Genomic DNA, 19,839 nt, shown 5'->3' with positions numbered 1-19,839 from the left:
TCATAAAATGACATTTGTAGATAGACAGACAGACAGACAGACAGACGTTTGCTTTGATTTTTGCCATTCACACAGATCACTAATCTTATACTCTTTCAATGTTTCCAATACCTTGCACACAACTGAAGTTAAGCTAACAGGTGTGTAACTTATCCAATGCTTCCCTAGATTCATTCCTATTTGTTGGTGATACATTTGCTACGCTCTCCAATCCTCTATACGCCTATAGTATCTGTCCTGCCTCCAGTAAACCACCAAAGATACCTGTTAACATCCAACGCTACCTCCTCTGGACTTTCAGATGCATTTTATCTGGCCTTGGAGCTTTATATTCTGTTAGCTTTTCTTGCTGTCTCCTTCCTTCAACGCCTCCCACCGCCATTCCGCACCACCGCCTAGATAGACCATCCCTGCTGTTAAGACTCCCCACATCTGTTCTGTGCAAATTACGAAGCAAAATAATTATTTGATAAGCATGCCATTTCCCTTTAGCAGCGAACCAAATCCCTCTGTGCTGACCCTTACTGGATCTATATCCATCCTAACCTCATGCTTTTCATGTTATCTACACCCATAAGAAGGCATATATATCTCTCCCCGTCTCTGTCTGTCTCTGTGTTTTATGCACGGCCACATATTTTAAGTCACAAACTCCAAACATGGGGTACAAATACAACTTTGTGAGGGGGGTAACATAGGCGATGTGGCCGCAGACCTCCGTGGGGGTGTGTGTCGGGGGGGGGGGGGGGGGGTTGGGCGGAGGGGGGGTTGGAAGAGGGAGGGCGAGACTTTTTGTTGGAGTTATCAGAATAGCATGTGTAAGTTTACTCACAGTAAAAATGTAAGTGTGTGTGTGTTGCGTCATATGGGTGACGCAATCACCCTGTGGGTAATGTGTTAGCACATTGTAACCACTTTTTCACCACACCCCTATCACATCCTCTTTTGACTCATCATTTTCGTGTCGATCAATTATAGATTACTCCTATATCTATGCCAATCGGCCTCCCTGGTAAATTAAAAGCCCCCATAATCATTACTCTTCTCTTTCAACATGTCTTCCTCATTACCTCTAAGTTATGAGGAAGGCACATGGTCCTGCTCCTCACTCCAGGATTCCTGTACATCAAAATCTCATCTTCTCTTTTGTGACGACGACACATATTGAAGCCCCCCCAAATTTTGCCTTTTACTTAGTCTCCCCCATAAAAACAACTTTCACTCTCTCTCCAACTTCAATATAATTCCAAGTTTCAAGCTCTCCCATCTTAGTTACTCCTGGCATTGGTATGGAACACTTTTTTCCTGGCTGCTCCCATTGTTTGTGCTATCATGTATGGTTCCCTTCTTTGTAGCCCACTCTTCCTTCCTACAACCTGAAAAAGACAAATCCTTTCTTCTTTCCTTCTCCCCACTGAAGGGAAAGGTGTATGCTGCATGTGTGAGAAGTGTTATGATTTATGGGAGCGAGACATGGGTAATGAACGTAGAGCAGCAACGAAGGCTGGAAAGGGTGGAAATGCGAATGGTTCGGTGGATGTGTGGAGTATCGTTGAGAGAGATGAAGACAAATGATGAATTGCGAAAGATGATGGGAATAGAGCCTGTGATGGATGCTGTGAAGAGGAACAGGTTGAGATGGTTTTGTCATGTGTTGAGGAAGGATGAAAGTGACTGGTTGTAGAAGTGATGGAAATGGAAGAGTGATGGAAATGAGTGTAGAAGGAAGTAGAGGACGGGGAAGACCGAGGAAGACCTGGCTAAAGATGGTGGAAGAAGAAATGTGGGCAAGGGGGTTAAACAAGGGGAGATGCAGAAAATAGGGCAAAATGGAGAAGACTGTCATGGGGCCCACAAGGCCAACCCCCGCTCTAGCAGGGAAAATGACCTTAAAATGCATGTTGTTGTTGTTGTTGTTTCCTTCTCCCCACTCCCAAACATTTCTCCCATTTGTCGTTCTCTTCCTGTTTTTGATTTAGCATCCATCCCTCCACACCCATAGGTCCATAATAAAGAGAAAGCGTTTAGGTGGACAAAGTCCTAGCCGTTATCACATCCCATAAGCAACTCCATATTTTTCAGCCATGAGATGCGAGCAAAGACATTTAGACACTTGTAGTGGGGCGGCTTAGCCCAAATATTCAAAAGAATTGTGCATTTTGTGATACAAGCACCAAATTTGGCACAAATGTACATTAATATGTTGCGAACATTTTCAGATATTGGGCCACTTGAAATTCCGTAATTTTTTTTTTCAAATTTTTTCAAATTTCGTAATTTCAAATTTTTCGGGTGACACCGTCACAATTTCGGTCTTCGAGGCCGGCCGATAGGCAAAGTGTGACCGGAAGGGACGAGGTTCTCCTGACCACGTGGCCCTCGATCTGGGAAGCGAGAGGCGTTCCATTAGTGGACGCGCCCCTCACGCCCGACTTTTGGACGGCCCCGGCAGGCCGTTTGTTTTGACGTTCCGTGACAGGCCCCGCACCCCCACCTCCGGGCCGACCGGAAGCTTGTGCTGAGTACATCATACCTGAACAACTCAGTGAGGCAGAACACAGCAGTGCACACCAGGGTGACCCCTTCAGTGCATAAACCAATTAACCTGTCCACTGCAGGGCATATAGAAATGAAGTTATTTTCTGCATATAATAATAATATAAGTTCAGTTCTATATAACAATTTCTGTTATCACCACTACCACTACAACTACCACTACTACAAGCTTTGTCTGGAATTTTGTGGACTAACAGACAAACAGACATACAGACAAGCTGGGATCAAAACATTACCTCCTTCCACCATTGAGTGTAGAGGTAAACATCATGGAAATTATATCATGCCCTAGATTTAATTCATGCTTACCCATGTATTTGCTTCACTGGTTCACAAGGTCTTTTGCATACATGTAATTCAGACTCTCGTCTTCATTGCTGACCACACAATGTTCGCAACATATTAATGTACATTTGTGCCAAATTTGGTGCTTGTATCACAAAATGCACAATTCTTTTGAATATTTGGGCTAAGCCGCCCCACTATATCGGCCGGCCTCGAAGACCGAAATTGTGACGGTGTCACCCGAAAAATTTGAAATTACGAAATTTGAAAAAATTTGAAAAAAAAAATTACGGAATTTCAAGTGGCCCAATATCTGAAAATGTTCGCAACATATTAATGTACATTTGTGCCAAATTTGGTGCTTGTATCACAAAATGCACAACAGGTTTGCTATGCTGCTACACTATTGCAGCAATATCCAATGGAAATGTGATATAATTACTCCTTAACAGCTTGCCTCATGAGATCAAACAGATTTTAGAAGGTATTTTTCCACTTTCCTTCTCAGCCATAGATGTGATGATAAATCACCAACCTGGTGAGGCATGAAGAATTTGCTTTTCGTTTTTGTTTTGTTTTTTAAGCTCAGTATTTTCACAATACTGTCGTCCTTCAGTTGCATCCTCAAAGCTTCGGTACGTACATTTTCCTCATATCCATGTCTTGCGTGAAAGACATCAAGCACTATAACCTAAGCAACAAAATATGAGGAAGGAACCATAGTCCCATCCCTCTCCCCCCCCACCCCCCCCGAAAAGCCTTTTCCATGTTTCACCAGAGCCGAAAAGCATGACCGATTCCAATGCCATCGGCAAAATTCCTACAACACAGGCAAAAATGTGCGACGCTGGCTGGGAATTAGAAATAAAATGACAAATGTCTGTGCTGACCTCATTGGAACAGAATCATTCCTCCATAGCCAGGAAAAAAAAATTTGAACTTCCCCATCCTCTTCCCCCCAGACAAAATTGAATCAACTACAGATCTTCTGGAATAACCAGCAAAATGCAAAACATTCCAATTAATATCGATGAAGGCATTCCCAATTATGATGAACAACTTATGCCCCATTAACCTCACATGGCCCTAAAGGGACGAAAATTGCCAGCGGTGAGCTCGTGCTGTAGCACCTTACAGAACCAATCGTCTGCTTGTATGATGCAATCAATCAAAAAATGAATCTACACAGATTAAACCATTCTGGATCCACGACTGGCAAAACATTTCATGTCCAATTTACAATCCGAGACAGACGATTCCACAAAGGTCTTCACAACCAATGACAACTGTAGTTCACAAAAGGCTCCTTGTAGTTTGGAAGATAGAGATTTTAAAAATGGAGATAAGATGGAAACTGGTGTAACTGCTCGTCAAGCACCTTGGTTCAGGTTCAATGTTTCAACCACTATTGGACTTCATCTAGGCCTACACAGACATGGGCCAGGTGTAAACTACCCTCACAATCGGGAAGGGGCCATCAAATGACTGCAATACACAGATGGTGAAACCGCAAAATTGTTATTCTTGATCAAGCTCCAAGGACCACCTCATATCAGAAAGGATGTCCATCTATGTTCCACCATGTCAATTCCATAAAAGCATCACCAAGATCACGGGTTGTATGACCAACTCTTCACAACTCCAGGAACTCGTTCAAGGATGACCACAAAAACCCGATTTTTTTAATTTTTTTTTGAAAAATGAAATGAAAATTTGAAATTTGAAAAATTTGAAAATTTGAATTTGAAAAATGAAAAAAAAATGAAAAATTAAAAAAAATGAAAAAAAAAAATTTTTGAAAATGAAAAAAATGAAAAAAAATGATTGAAGAAAAATGCTCAAATAAATGAAAACTCAATACGCCATCTCAAGCTCATCATATAATATAACGAGATCTTACTAAGGTTCTTCACCAAAATCGGACATCCTACTTTTTCATGGAACACCAATTAAAAGGTTACGGTCTCTTGTGCCGAGGATTGGTGTAACCAGATCATGTAACCAGAGTAAAGTGTTCAATACCCATGGCTCCATTATACCTGAAAACACCACATTTGGTGATAATGTGAAAGTCTTGGGCAATTCCTCGAGACCTGAGAGATCTCTCGAGACCAATTAGCTTGTGGCAACACTACCTTACACACAAGTACGCCACACTTATAAGCCTTATTTACTACTGCTTGGCATGCAGCGATTGCTCAAGACAAATTGGGATGCTTCGTCTGCACATGATGTTCCACAATTTCACAAAGCACGAATGTGACGCACATTCTGATTCGCAGAATACTTCCCAAGGATGTGCTCAGCGATCAACATGCATGAAAAACAAAGTTACATAATATTCTGGGCACAGCATAAGCTGCGTACATCAGTCTAAAGCCTCGAGCTTACAGGACACTTGAAAGGCGGATGTGCAAGTCAACGGCATGAATTGGAGCAAGTCCACATCAATGGATTAATCACGGTTCAAATATTTATATTTTCCAATGAAAAGTTTACATTAGGATATAGGGAGTTGCCAGCCACAGGTCTGCAAAGAGGTCTCCCAGTGTCATCAAATCAAAAAGTAGAACTACTAACCTTTCAAAATTAGCCAGAAACTTTTGGGACAATTTGATTTTCACACCAAATGGATTCATAACTTGTTCATCTATCTATAATTCCAGCAATCTCTGTGTGTGTATGTGTGTGTCTCTGTGTGTGTTTGTTTGTCTGTGACCGCTGTTTCTCGACAACCACGGGTCCGATATACTTGCAAATTGCCAGGTATATTGCTGGGGACCCGAGGATGTGCCTTTTCAAGGTTTCATATTAATCGGACAAGTAGTTAGCGAGCTATGTCCAAAAAACGATTCAACCAATCAGAGAGCAGCGAGCTATCACGTGTGCCGAACGTGGCGAACAGACTCTGCCTCGGACGGCACATTTGAGAGCGTATTCATTTATTTGACGTTGGCAAACTATGTTGGCGTTAAACTATGTTTTAAAACTAATTAAAACTAATTTGCGATTCATCGTAACTGCGATATGCGACCTTCCGGACAGTCAAATGAGGACGTCACTTCCGGACTTACGGATAGTCATAGTGACGCTGAACGTGGCGAGCAGACGCTGCCTCGGACGGCACATTTGAGAGCGTATTCATTTATTTGACGTTGCAATCTGTGTTGATTGTTGTAAGGTACGATCGATTGTAGTACACGTTTATAATAACTCTGCCGATACAGGCCCGATTAACTGCAGCGCCATCCGAGCTGCGGCGTCGGGACGATACATTCATTGTACGGTCACATCACGCACTTACGGGCACGCCCATGGGCCCATGGGCACGCCCATGCATGCATGGGCGAAGACATTTTTTTTTTTTTTTTTGGCAAGGAAAGGGCACCCACGTACGGGCACGTCCTAGTTTATATAAATGAATGATCGTTTTAAGGCCATTTTTCCCCGCCAGGGCGGGGGTTAGCCTTGCGGGTCCCATGACAATCATGGTTCCCTGTTTGAGGCAATGTTTTTATGGCCAGATGCCCTTCCTGACGCCAACCCTTGGTCGCCTCTTACGATACACAGGGATACGGTGTACCTCTTCTAAATAGGGGTACACACCGGGATCATTCATCCCAGCAAGCTGGTACTCAATTTGCCGACCTCGGAAGGATGACAGGCTGGTTCAAAACTTGTTCATTTTTAATATATATATATATATATATATAGCAGAGTAAAGTAATTTATATATATATATATATATATATATATATATATATAGCAGAGTAAAGTAATTTATATATATATATAGCAGAGTAAAGTAATTTATATATATATAGCAGAGTAAAGTAATTTATATATATTTATAGCAGAGTAAAGTAATTTATTTATATATATATATATATACAGTATATATATATATATATAGATATATATATATACTAGGGCATGCCCGTACTATATATATATATCTAAAATTATATCCCCCCCCTCTATTTACATGAAATGGTTTGGTCCATTCGCAAAGCCAAAGCGAACGGCTTGCGAGTACGGTGACAATCCCCCCCCCCCCCCCCTCTATTTACATGAAATGGTTTGGTCCAAAGCGAACGGCTTGCGAGTACGGTGACAATCCCCCCCCCCCTCTATTTACATGAAATGGTTTGGTCCAAAGCAAACGGCTTGCGGAGTTTGGTAAAGAAATCGCCATAGCGTGCACAAACGCGCAGGAAAGCGAAAGAATCGCAAATTAGTTTTAATTAGTTTTAAAACATAGTTTAACGCCAACATAGTTTGCCAAAGTGAAATAAATGAATACGCTCTCAAATGTGCCGTCCGAGGCAGAGTCTGTTCGCCACGTTCGGCACACGTGATAACTCGCTGCTCTCTGATTGGTTGAATCGTTTTTTGGACATAGCTCGGTAACTACTTGTCCGATTAATATGAAACCTTGAAAAGGCACATCCTCGGGTCCCCAGCAATATACCTGGCAAGTTTAAAGTATATCGGACCCGTGGTTGTCGAGAAACAGCGGTCACAGACATACAGACAAACAGAGATTACTGGAATTATAGATACTAGGGCATGCCCGTACTATATATATATCTAAAATTATATCCCCCCCCCTCTATTTACATGAAATGGTTTGGTCCAAAGCGAACGGCTTGCGAGTACGGTGACAATCCCCCCCCCTCTATTTACATGAAATGGTTTGGTCCAAAGCGAACGGCTTGCGAGTACGGTGTTTTTTATCGGACCCGTGGAATTATAGATAGTAGTTTTAATTAGTTTTAAAACATAGTTTAACGGCAACATAGTTTTCCAACGTGAAATAAATGAATACGCTCTCAAATGTGCCGTCCGAGGCAGAGTCTGTTCGCCACGTTCGGCACACGTGATAGCTCGCTGCTCTCTGATTGGTTGAATCGTTTTTTGGACATAGCTCGGTAACTACTTGTCCGATTAATATGAAACCTTGAAAAGGCACATCCTCGGGTCCCCAGCAATATACCTGGCAAGTTTAAAGTATATCGGACCCGTGGTTGTCGAGAAACAGCAGTCACAGACATACAAACATACAAACATACAAACATACACACAGAGATTACTGGAATTATAGATATATATATATATATATATATATATATATATATATATATATATATATATATATATATATATATATATATATATATATATATATATCAGAGTAAAGTAATTTATATATATATATATATATAGCAGAGTAAAGTAATTTATATATATATATATATATATATAGCAGAGTAAAGTAATTTATATATATATATATATAGCAGAGTAAAGTAATTTTTATATATATATATATATATATGGCAGAGTAAAGTAATTTATATATATATATATATATATGGCAGAGTAAAGTAATTTTTATATATATATATATATATATATATATATATATATATATATATATATATATATATATATATATCAGAGTAAAGTAATTTATATATATATAGTGTTGTGGAAATGAGAATTGTTTTTTTTTTATTGTTGTAAAAATATCACCCTCCTTCCTCCAGTTGTGTATAAAGGTCAAAGGACGTCCCTTAATTAGGTCATATACAATCACATTAGCCAATCATAGATTTCCTCCTTGTCGGTAGTTATTTCCTTATTCTGTGTATTAGGTTAAGGCTTTGTCTTCCATTAATTAATACTCCATTGCACCGAATTCAAATAGATAGATCCCCTTTTTCATTCCCATTCCAAAAGCCTTTATTACCAACTGCATTTGCCTCCATTGAGCACGCGGTCGGCTCGGAGAAGAAAGGCGTGTCTCCACCTCGTCATAGAGGGGAGGAGTGAGCCAGCCCTTGCCGACCAACCCAGAACGAGGGGTTTGGCTTTGAGAGGGCGTGGGGAGAACCATCGAGTAGGTTCGCGAAGGTTGAAGGGTGTGGCCTATATAACCCGCGAGAGACACCCCCACCACCAGATGCGCCTGAGATGAGTCCGGAGAGCAGGAGATTGAGGGAGAGAGACACACAAAAGAGTCCACCGCAGCTTGTGAACAAACCGCAGCTTTGAACCAACGGCAGATTTAGCCACCGCAGCTTGGAGCGTCGACGGCGGTGACGACAGTTGCGGCCAAGAAGCCACGTCGCCGTGCGGAGACGATTGGGGAGAGTCGGCGGCTGCTCAACTCGAGCCGGGATCACACCCACCACACGCATCCTTCCAGCTCTGTGGACCACTTGGACCTTCCCCTCCTTCCAGCCAATCGTTCCTGCCTTCATTTCCCCATTCGTGTGAGTCTGTCTTTTGTTTGTTTTGTTCTGGGTTAAGTAAGACTGCATAGGTAAGCTGAGGTGCACTGTGTCCGCTTCTTCTTCTTCTGTTTTTATTTTATTATTCTTCCTCCTCCTTGGTTGTTTTCAATTGTGTAAATAGTAAATAAATCATATTTGTATTTCTTACCCTTTGCCTTTCTTTCCTCTACATCCGTCGTTGTTGTCTTTTCCCTCATTGGACACCTGTGGCACGATTTTGGCCAACGGTTCAGGATCGGGTTAGTCTTGGTAACAGTTCATGCTGCGGTTGCTAAACACCGCTCGGCAATCAAGTAACATCTGTCCGCGGTACTAACGGGGCTGTGCACCGGCCTTTCCGGAGGTCACGGTGCAGCTTCAGGGACCACGTCGGTCACAGACGAGGGGACTAATCCCCCCTCAAAGGGGAACCATAGGCCGATGTTGGGTTCTGCAACAATTGGTGTCAGGAGTGGGATACGGACCTGAAGCGCTTAGCACGCTCAAATTACGAGTGGGCCGAAATTTTGTTATAAAATTCAAAATTTGAAAATCGTGCCATGGATGGTCAAGATGATCGGATGCCGGTGGGGAAACTAGGAGGGGTTAGGGGTAACCCTGGAACAGAGGGAAGAAATGGAGGAGAGAAATGATGATGTGGTTGAGGAGGTGTCAGGTGCACAAAATGGCGCCCTCGCGCACGTGGTATCAGACGCACAAAGTGGCGGCTCGCACGAGCGCGGGGTAGCCGCACCCGCTGCGCAAATAGGGGGAATTGATGTGCGGGACCTCATGGCGCAGATTAATGCAGCCATACTAATGGGGAATATGGGGCTAGAAGCCAAAATCGGGGAATTGAGAAATGATATGGGGGGCCAAATGGGAGCAATGGGGGGCCAAATGGGAGCAATGGGGGGCCAAATGGGGGCAATGAGGGACGAAGCGAGGGGTACCAGTGAACAGCTGGGAAACAAATTTGAGGGACTCGGAGGCAAATTTGAGGGACTCGGAGGCAAATTTGAGGGACTCGGAGGCAAATTTGAGGGACTCGGAGGCAAATTTGAGGGACTCGGAGGCAAATTTGAGGGACTCGGAGGCAAATTTGAGGGATTCGGAAGCGGCTTAGGGGACAAACTGGGGGGCATGGTTGGCCAAGCCAAAGAAATTAATGAGGGGTTGGAGAGAGACAGAGACCACAGGTGGGGCGAGCAGGTCCCACGGGTGCACGAGGAGGTAAAGCGGGTCGAGAAGCGCTGGTTGAGCGAGGCGGAGGAAAGCGCGGGTACAATGACGGGTGTAGAGATCGCGACCCGGGGTTTGGGGCAGCCGGCGACCGCTGAGGTAGAGGGAATTTTATTAAAGCCAGTGGTCGTCGAGGTGAACAAAGAAATTATGGGAATTGAAATTGGAGAGACCGGGGGCTTAGAAAATCACTCGCGGCAGGGAGGAATGGATTGTGCACAAAGTCTAAGTTCACATCCTGATGCCGTACTTGCTAATCCTTATAAAGATTTGCAGGTGTGCGTGGAGAGGAGGATCCCAAAGGTGAGACGGTCTGTATATGGCACGAAGAGGTTTTTCGGCAGAGGGTTTGGCGCGAAGAGAATTGTCGCGCGGTTGGGATCGATATGGCACCCGGGCGTTGGTGAAGGGTCCCGTGTGAGTGGAAATGGCGCGCGTGTGAGGAAGAAGTGTGCGTCAAGGAGTGAGCGTGTTACAAAGTGTGGGAGTGATACCGAGTGTGAGCGGGAATGCACGACGGAGTGTACGTGCGAGGGTGAGAGTGACCCGGAGAGTGAGTTGGAGGAGGAGCGGGTGCGAGGATGCACGTTTGGGATGAACGGAGAGGGTGTGTGAGAAAGCACACCTGAGTTGGTGGTGGTGGCGCGGGTGTGGGAGAGCCCATCGGAGCACGTGAGTGGGTGGATGCAAGAGTGCACGCCCATGGTGAGTGGTACGGAGTACGTACCGAGGGAGAGTGCGCAAGACGGTGCACGAGGTGTGTTAAGGGAGTGTGCGAACGGCGAGTGTGCGCGAGAGGTGGGGTGTGTAACAGGGAGTGCGTTGGTGGAATGGACGGAGTGTGTGGAATGTACAGACGGCGTTGGAACGCCGGGCTTTGTGAGTGTGAAACGGGTCGCGTGGTGTGAGCATGCAAGTGAAGCATCGACGTTGACCGGGTTAGCAGCTAGGGCGACTGATAGCGGGCGCTCGGTGCGCGGAGCGCTTTGTTGGATGCGAAGCCTCGCGCGGGGCACGCTTTGTTGGATGCGAAGCTTCACGCGGATCGATGCTGCGTCGCCCCGCTTCGGAGCGTCGCGCACGATTCGGGCCTGGCCCCGCCCCGCACGGGCGGGTCCGGGCCTTGTCGGGCGAGGCGACCGGTCCGGTTCAAGGGCGAGTAGGAGGAAGCGGCACGGTGCCCCCTGGCGGGGGCGGGGTTCCGACCGGGCGAGATTGAGCCATCGGGCCCGGGACCGCAAGGTGCCGTGCCGAGATGGTGCGTGGAATCTCGGCCCGACCAAACCACCTCCCTTGAACCGAAAGCCGGACGGATTCAACCCGCAGGCGACCAAACCACCCGCGTTCATTGCTCGGCTGTGCGAAGCCGGGCTTTGGGAATGTAACGACGCACCGAGGCTCAAGTTTAATGGACTGTGATAATGATAGTGTTTTGGACCCAAAATTGAAAAGCAAAATTTGATGATTGGCAAAGGATTGGCAGATTGATGATTGGCAGATGATTGGTAGTGATTGGCAAATTTTTAATTGGCTGAAATTTGATGTGCCAAATTGGTAGTGAGAGATACCCGATGTGATGGGATGGCAACTCTGCCATCCCTCACGGCGGGGGCAAAGGAGCACTAGTTATGGGGTTTATGGCAGTGAAAACTAGCCCGGGAGGGTTAGGATATCCTGTGTAGGGATCTAGAGAAGATGACCATAGGTAACGGTAAGGTTAGGTAGTGACAATGATACCTGTAGTGGGGACGCAGGTAGATTAGTTTGGATTATAATGACGAGGGAGCGCAATAGTTTAAAGGGGCGACTGGGAAGCGCGAGTTCCAGAGGGGAGTAGTTAGATGAGATGATGCCGTGTGTTTGAGAATCGAAAGTGTATTGAGCGTGGAAGTGTATGGAGCAGTGGGTGAGGAACGATTGAGATTGCACAGGTGTGCAACTGAACAGGTGTATGGAGCAGTGTATGAGTGAGAGATGGTGATGTGTGCTGTGTTGACCAAATGGTCCAGGGAGGAAGGAGGGTGCAGGCGGCACCAGTTAAGATTGCACAGGTGTGCAACTGCAGGTGTATGGAGAATGGTTGTGTGGAATACATGGAGTGTGGAATATATGGAGTATGGAATGGATGGTCGTGGAGTGAGTATGGTGGAAACTGTGGAGTGGAGTGGATGGTGCGAAGGTGTGGATGGGGGAAAGGAGGATGGACCCCATCACGAATACCCGGGGAGGGTAGTGTAAGTGTTAGGTAGAGGGTACAGGTAAATTGTGGTTGGATATTGGCATCTGTGGTGCGTGTGTAAGAATGGTGTTTGAATGGGTGCATTAGTGTCGTGGAAATGGCTGGGCGTGTAGCCTGTTAGTGTGTGTAGTTGATTGGGCACTCCACCACTGTGAGGATGTCGGCCAGGTGAGGCCGCAGGTGGGCTCTGGGAGCCGTTAGAGTTGTGGATGGGGCCCGAGGATCCGGAGGACGGACCCGGGTAGCCCAGTGCCAGAGGGCACCGAGTGCGGAGAGCGCCAGAGGGCCTTCCCCAGTAGATAGGTTAGGGTGAGGAGCTAGGTAAGCTCGGGTGGCAACTACAGTGGTGGAGGTGTGCAGGTGGGTAGACCTGCTGGGAGAGCTACACGACTCAGCCCGGAAATTGTGCAAGGGCACCGGGAGATGAATCGGGGGAGTGAGTCCCCAAATTGAGGAAGCACCACAGTTTGGTCAATGGGAATTTGGTTCTTAAAACCGCATAGAGTGTAAGAAGGTCAATGGTTTGGCAGGGAAAGACCCCGGGTAGTGTAAAGTGTGTTAAAGTCATTTAGGAAGTAGTTAGGTTTGAAATCTCCTTGCACCATCTACATCCACTCACCTGAGGTAACAGGACTCCACACCATGCCATGGTTTGTTGTTTTTATTATTTTTATTGTGCAAATGTTTGGAATGTGAGACGCATCATGACGTGGGTGTGACATTGTGCTTTGTTGTTCCATCTCTCCCTCCTTATGAGGATTGATGATGAATTGGGTGATGGCAAATTTGGTTAGAGGGATTGTGGGGACGAATTTGGTATAGGGGAAATATGGGGAAGACGAGACATTAGTGACGAATTTGTAAATGTGTAGATTGTTGTAAATATGGGGTAAGGGCAAGGGTAGAGTAGGTAACAGGGGGGGGTGACGTACAGTAGGGACGAGCTTTTCTCCGCTCGGTCTCCAGACGCACCTCACCTTGCATTGCCTTTATTGATGTGTACCCTTGTGACCTTACTCCTCGCTCACCTGTCTTCCCCCCCCCCCCCGTCTCCCCCCCCCCCCCCCCCCCCCGTCTCCCACACGAGGACTATGCGCCACTGGACGCCGAGGGGAGCGTGCGGGAGTCCACCATTGTGCACCCGAAACCAGCTGTCTGCATAGATGCACCACCTTATGGACCACATGTCTGTGGCTGAGCACCACTTATGGACCCCATGGGTTGGGGCATGGCCCCTCTGCTGGAACCGGCCATGAAGGCCCGGGATCTTGCTGGCGGACCTTGGTCACAGGGCACCTATGCCCCACAGGTGAACCACCCCTAGTCGGCCCTGTGGGCCATAAATAAAAGCAATGGACACGTTTGGTGCACTTTTATTATGTCCAAATAGGCCGCCAGCAAAGAAGATGACAACAACTGGAAGAACCATAGCCAGCAGAGGGAGCCGAAGAGGAAGACCACCACCAAGGGTTTGTTGGTTTATTTTTATTCATGAACTGTGGCGACTGTGGGCCAAAGGGTGCTTTGTGGTGCTTGATGGTGTTTTGGTGCTATCTGGTGCGTCGATGCAGAGCAGACTGTCTCCCCCCCAAACGAACAATCACAGGTCCTGGGTTAGTTTTGTAAATAAAATAGCGTCAACTGTAAATAATGCTCCCCCATCGTAAATGTATAGTTTTGAAGACAATTCCGCAATTCGGTTAGTTGTGGGCGTGAGTCTGTTAGGCAGGGTGCAATGGAGCAGTGGGACATAGTTATTTGTGTTTCAAAACTGTCACACAGGGTCAGGTTAAATGTAGAGGGAACTACACCTACGTGCCACACAAAGTAAAGGTAATAGGCCCGGGATGTGCCTAAGAGGAGGAGGGTGCAGTGTTGTGGAAATGAGAAGTTTTTTTTTTATTGTTGTAAAAATATCACCCTCCTTCCTCCAGTTGTGTATAAAGGTCAAAGGGCGTCCCTTAGTTAGGTCATATACAATCACGTTAGCCAATCATAGATTTCCTCCTTGTTGGTAGTTATTTCCTTATTCTGTGTATTAGGTTAAGGCTTTGTCTTCCATTAATTAATACTCCATTGCACTGAATTCAAATAGATAGATCCCCTTTTTCATTCCCATTCCAAAAGCCTTTATTACCAACTGCATTTGCCTCCATTGAGCACGCGGTCGGCTCGGAGAAGAAAGGCGTGTCTCCACCTCGTCATAGAGGGGAGGAGTGAGCCAGCCCTTGCCGACCAACCCAGAACGAGGGGTTTGGCTTTGAGAGGGTGTGGGGAGAACCATCGAGTAGGTTCGCGAAGGTTGAAGGGTGTGGCCTATATAACCCGCGAGAGACGCCCCCACCACCAGATGCGCCTGAGATGAGTCCGGAGAGCAGGAGATTGAGGGAGAGAGACGCACAAAAGAGTCCACCGCAGCTCGTGAACAAACCACAGCTTTGAACCAACGGCAGATTTAGCCACCGCAGCTTGGAGCGTCGACGGCGGTGACGACAGTTGCGGCCAAGAAGCCACGTCGCCGTGCAGAGACGATTGGGGAGAGTCGGCGGCTGCTCAACTCGAGCCGGGATCACACCCACCACCCGCATCCTTCCAGCTCTGTGGACCACTTGGACCTTCCCCTCCTTCCAGCCAATCGTTCCTGCCTTCATTTCCCCATTTGTGTGAGTCTGTCTTTTGTTTGTTCTGTCCTGGGTTAAGTAAGACTGCATAGGTAAGCTAAGGTGCACTGTGTCCGCTTCTTCTTCTTCTGTTTTTATTTTATTATTATTCCTCCTCCTTGGTTGCTTTCAATTGTGTAAATAGTAAATAAATCATATTTGTATTTCTTACCCTTTGCCTTTCTTTCCTCTACATCCATCGTTGTTGTCTTTTCCCTCATTGGACACCTGTGGCACGATTTTGGCCAACGGTTCAGGATCGGGTTAGTCTTGGTAACAGTTCGTGCTGCAGTTGCTAAACACCGCTCGGCAATCAAGTAACATCTGTCCGCGGTACGAACGGGGCTGTGCACCGGCCTTTCCGGAGGTCGCGGTGCAGCTTCAGGGACCACGTCGGTCAGTCACAGACGAGGGGACTAATCCCCCCTCAAAGGGGAACCATAGGCCGACGTTGGGTTCCGCAACAATATATATATAGCAGAGTAAAGTAATGTGTGCGTATATATATATATATATATATATATATATATATATATATATATATATATATATATATATATATATATATATATAGCAGAGTACAGGCAAACCCCCGCTCTAGCGGGGAAAAATGGCCTTGAAACGATCATTCATTCAGAGTAAAGTAATTTATATATATATATATATATATATATATATAATATAAAATATGAGAATATAAAATATAACAATATAAAATATAACAATATAAAATATGACAAATTAAAATATGACAATATAAAATACAATAATACTAGCTGAAGTACCCGGCGTTGCCCAGGGAAATTCCCGGGAGGGGAGGTGAGGGTGGAGAGCAAGGAGGGAGGTGAGGAGAAGAGGGGTGAGGGGAAGGATGGAGGGTAGAGTGGGGGAGGACAAGGGAGTGAGGGAGGGAGGGCAGAAGGAGAGATATGCTGCATTATATGGTTCCCTGTTTGACTGTGCTTCGAGATGCAGGGCTCTGCACTGGCATCACACCGGGACGGCAGTTTTAGTCAGATTCAACTCCAATTGGAAACGAGTTCGAGACACCACAGCTCAGAGGCAATTACACTGCAACTGAACTATTTTACAACACTCTCCGATGGAGGCCTCCCATTCAAATATCAATAGATTAGGCACGTTCAAGCTGATAGTTGGATCAGAAAAAAAAAAAATTCGAAGGATAGTTGTATTCAAGGAATTGGTAAACAAAATGCCCTCAGCAAAAACATATAATTTAAATAAATAAATAAATAATAAACAAGAGACAACAAGCCTCCTGAAATTACAGCTCCTATGCAAATGGTAGCTCTATTTACTAGTTGGAGAAATAAATAAAATATTGACGCCTCCAGTGTAACGCTATTGATCTTCACAACGGTAGGGCGGCCTTGCAAGACAGACTTGAACAGCATCCAGCCAAGACCTGCCAAGTAGGAAGCAACACTTGCACAAAAATTACCATTATTTCTGTTACGAGAAATCCTACCCACCCACTCAAAACCGATGCCAATTCACCCAATATAAATACACTGACCCTCGCCAAGCTTACTCAAATCGTTGTGACAACATTGTGACTCCAAAGGAAGCAGATGGGAAAAGGTAGTTTGTCCCATTGTGTCTGAGCTGTATCTACGTGGGATGGCACCCAAGTACAAGTTGTACTTTTGGTTTCCTCTCCCCCATGGCAATGGTAGCAGGAACACTTATAAACACCGTCCTAACCGTTCACTTCCACAAAATGTACTAGAAACAAGACGGTCTGCTTAAATTGTCACTCCAAAAGGATGGCCATGCAGCAGCAAGTTGAGGAGTTCGAGTTCCTCAACTAGGGTTCACACATAAGTGGGCCGACATGAAGGTGAGATCACCACCAAATGAGTAATATTAGTGGCTGAACAGGAGCAGCTGCAGGAACATTCAAGCTACAGAGCAATTTACTCTAATAGAACCTTGGCAACAGGGGTCATCGACCGTACTCTTTCCCTCACCCACCACCCTGCACTCTCTCTCCATTTACACCAATGGGAATACAATGCTGCAACCCAACCCAAGCCTACATTCGCAGCACCTCTATCCTATGGCATGAACCCGAAGGTGCACTACACGTTTGAACGTGGGTCATTCCTGGTGCCAAGTTAATGGGTTTTCCAGGAAGGAGTCCTGCCAAAAAAAATTCAAACCAAGCTAAACACTGACAGTGTTTATGGAATGAGCAAAATTAGGCAACCTCACATCAAAGTCAAGCTTCTACGTACTAAAGCTGGATGAATATAGGCAACGATCCAAAAAGCAGGGCCAAATAACTTGATTGGTGCTTTACCCCATAAATATAAAATCAAAATTACAGTGACAGAGAAAGAAACCTAACTGGGAGAGCCCACGCTGCCTCGTAAGCTATCTGTAAATGTGCAGGCCCAAGCAGTTTCAAGCTGACAATAGGAGCCGGGTGGAAAAAAAAGAAAAAAAGAAGAAAAAAAAAGGCGTTCTATCTCACCTGCCCCCAGACTTTAATTGGCCTCTGAGTCATGTCTTCTTGTAGACTTTTTGTTTTAAAATGTTTGTTTTCCACCGCCCACCTAACGAACTAACCCTCGTTAAAATTGTAGATTTTTTCTTTTCTTCCAAACAACCAGAATTACCTTTTTGGCATGTATCCAAGGATGTCTAAGGTCTAAGGCAGTCTAAGTAACTGGATATATTTGGCATATATCCAGTTACCCCTTCATTTTGGCAGTCTAAGGATGCTACATAGCTGAGTTTTTGTGTGGAAAGGAGTCGGTTTCTGGCCTGCTTACATTTTCTTCTCTCGCATGAACAGAAAAAAATGTTTTTTTGAATCCGAAACAACAAAACCGGGAGGACCCATGTGGTCTGATATCCAGAGTTGGGGGTACAACTCTAGAAAGAATGGAAGGAGATTCGATTAACCCATACACGTCAGGGTCTATTTCAGTGTTGCAGGATATTTTGCAAGTGCGACATTTATTGCCAAGATAGTGGTGGTAATAATAAAAAATAAAAAATAAAACCGAAGGTTTTTGGCAACATGTCGCAAACACCAAGTCCTTACGGCACCCAGCACAGTAAAACAAATAAACCAACACCAGAAGGGGTAAGAATGTGAGAGAAAGTCAAGATCGAGAATGAATCAGTGAGAATGAAGTAGGGAGAGCGTTTTCTCAACAGACTGCAACAAGGAGGTTTAAAAAGGTCACTGCAGTAGACACCACAAATAGAGATAAAGACAACTTAAACATCACACTGTGCACACGCAGCAAGAGTGGGTGCGCATAAAGGGCAGAGCACCTTGTGTGGGATAAGCTTCGGCACAGGTTTCAAAACATGGTGATGGAGGAAGTAAGTGATGCGACCCAGAAAGGAAGTACACCTCTAACAATCATCGAAATTCAATATCAATATGTGAGGATTATAGAAACAGCTCTCAAAATGGTTAGCGAATAAAAAAAGCTTTTCTGAACTTCCAAATAATGACCTTTAGCTTCTCTGAACCACAATCATTGAAATTACACATGGGCTTCAAAAGGATGCAACCATCGAGGATGCCTCAAGTGAAAGAGAAAAATAGGGGCAATACCACTGGGCGCTCACCTGGTAGAATAAAGCAGTATACTACACTGACTAAAAGTAGTTCAAACAGTATCATGGTATTTTAAACAAATTTCAATGATTGCTAGAAGACAGGGAGACATGAAGACAGCATGTACAATCATACGAACATAATCAAAAGACTTTAAACAAACAAACAAAAAAATACCTATTTTGGGGAGCAACACTCTCCCCACCCCCCACCCCATATACCTCCTCAGACCTCAATTTTTCTAATGCCTTGAACAAACATCGGTACATCACAGCTGGTGAAGGTTGTGGTCAAGTTTCATTGAAATCGTATGTGTAGTTTCAGAGAAAAAGAGAGCAAATACCTACTTTGGGGGATCAAACCTGGGTCCACTTTGGCCCCCGGTAGACCCCATTAGACCTCAATTTTTATGGCGTAGCCCATTGCGCAAAGACGTCTAGAACATGGTTTGTCCGTCCGTATGTACGTCCCCTCAAACGTATACCAATCCAAGCTGAGAATCTGGTCACATGACAGGGTGATGTGATGACGTCTGTCATTACGGCGGCCGACTCTCCACACTGGCATTTTGATTCCAATTTCGTTCAGGAGGATTAAGGAGACTGGAAGTTGTCAGAAACAGAGAAGTAACGGTCGACCAAGCACAAGTGCAGCAGACGTTGAACGCGAGCGTGAATCATTTCAACAAAGTTCCAGAAAATAAATCCGACGCGCATCCAGAGAACTGGAACTACCAACCACCACTGAACACAAGATTTTACATAAAAAGACTGAAGATTTATGTCTATAAGGGGCAGATTCTGCAGGAACTCAGACCAAATGACAGACTCAAATGCAAGGTGTTTGCCTTGGAAATGATCAGTCGCATAGAGGAAGACAGAGATTACCTGAAAAGGTAATGTTTACAGATGAAGCTTGCTGTCATGTATCGGGGAAGGTCAACTGGCACAACGTGAGGATCTGGGGCTCTGAAAACCC

At 45.3% G+C, this 19,839-nt stretch overlaps 1 long non-coding RNA gene across 1 annotated transcript in view; it reads right to left on the bottom strand.

The window, feature by feature from the left end:
- Nucleotides 1-2,530: 2,530 nt before the first annotated feature.
- Nucleotides 2,531-19,839, bottom strand: part of LOC144890876 (uncharacterized) — a 49,470-nt gene continuing 32,161 nt past the window's right edge. The window contains exon 3 of the long non-coding RNA XR_013622550.1: nucleotides 2,531-2,612. This is a non-coding gene — a long non-coding RNA (uncharacterized LOC144890876). The remainder of the gene's footprint in view (nucleotides 2,613-19,839) is intronic.

The sequence above is a fragment of the Myxine glutinosa genome, chromosome 2 (assembly GCF_964187855.1).
Source record: "Myxine glutinosa chromosome 2, kmMyxGlut1.1, whole genome shotgun sequence".
NCBI lineage: Eukaryota > Metazoa > Chordata > Myxini > Myxiniformes > Myxinidae > Myxine > Myxine glutinosa.
The sequence above is the reverse complement of the archived record's forward strand: the minus strand, read 5'-3'. Positions and strand labels throughout refer to the sequence as shown.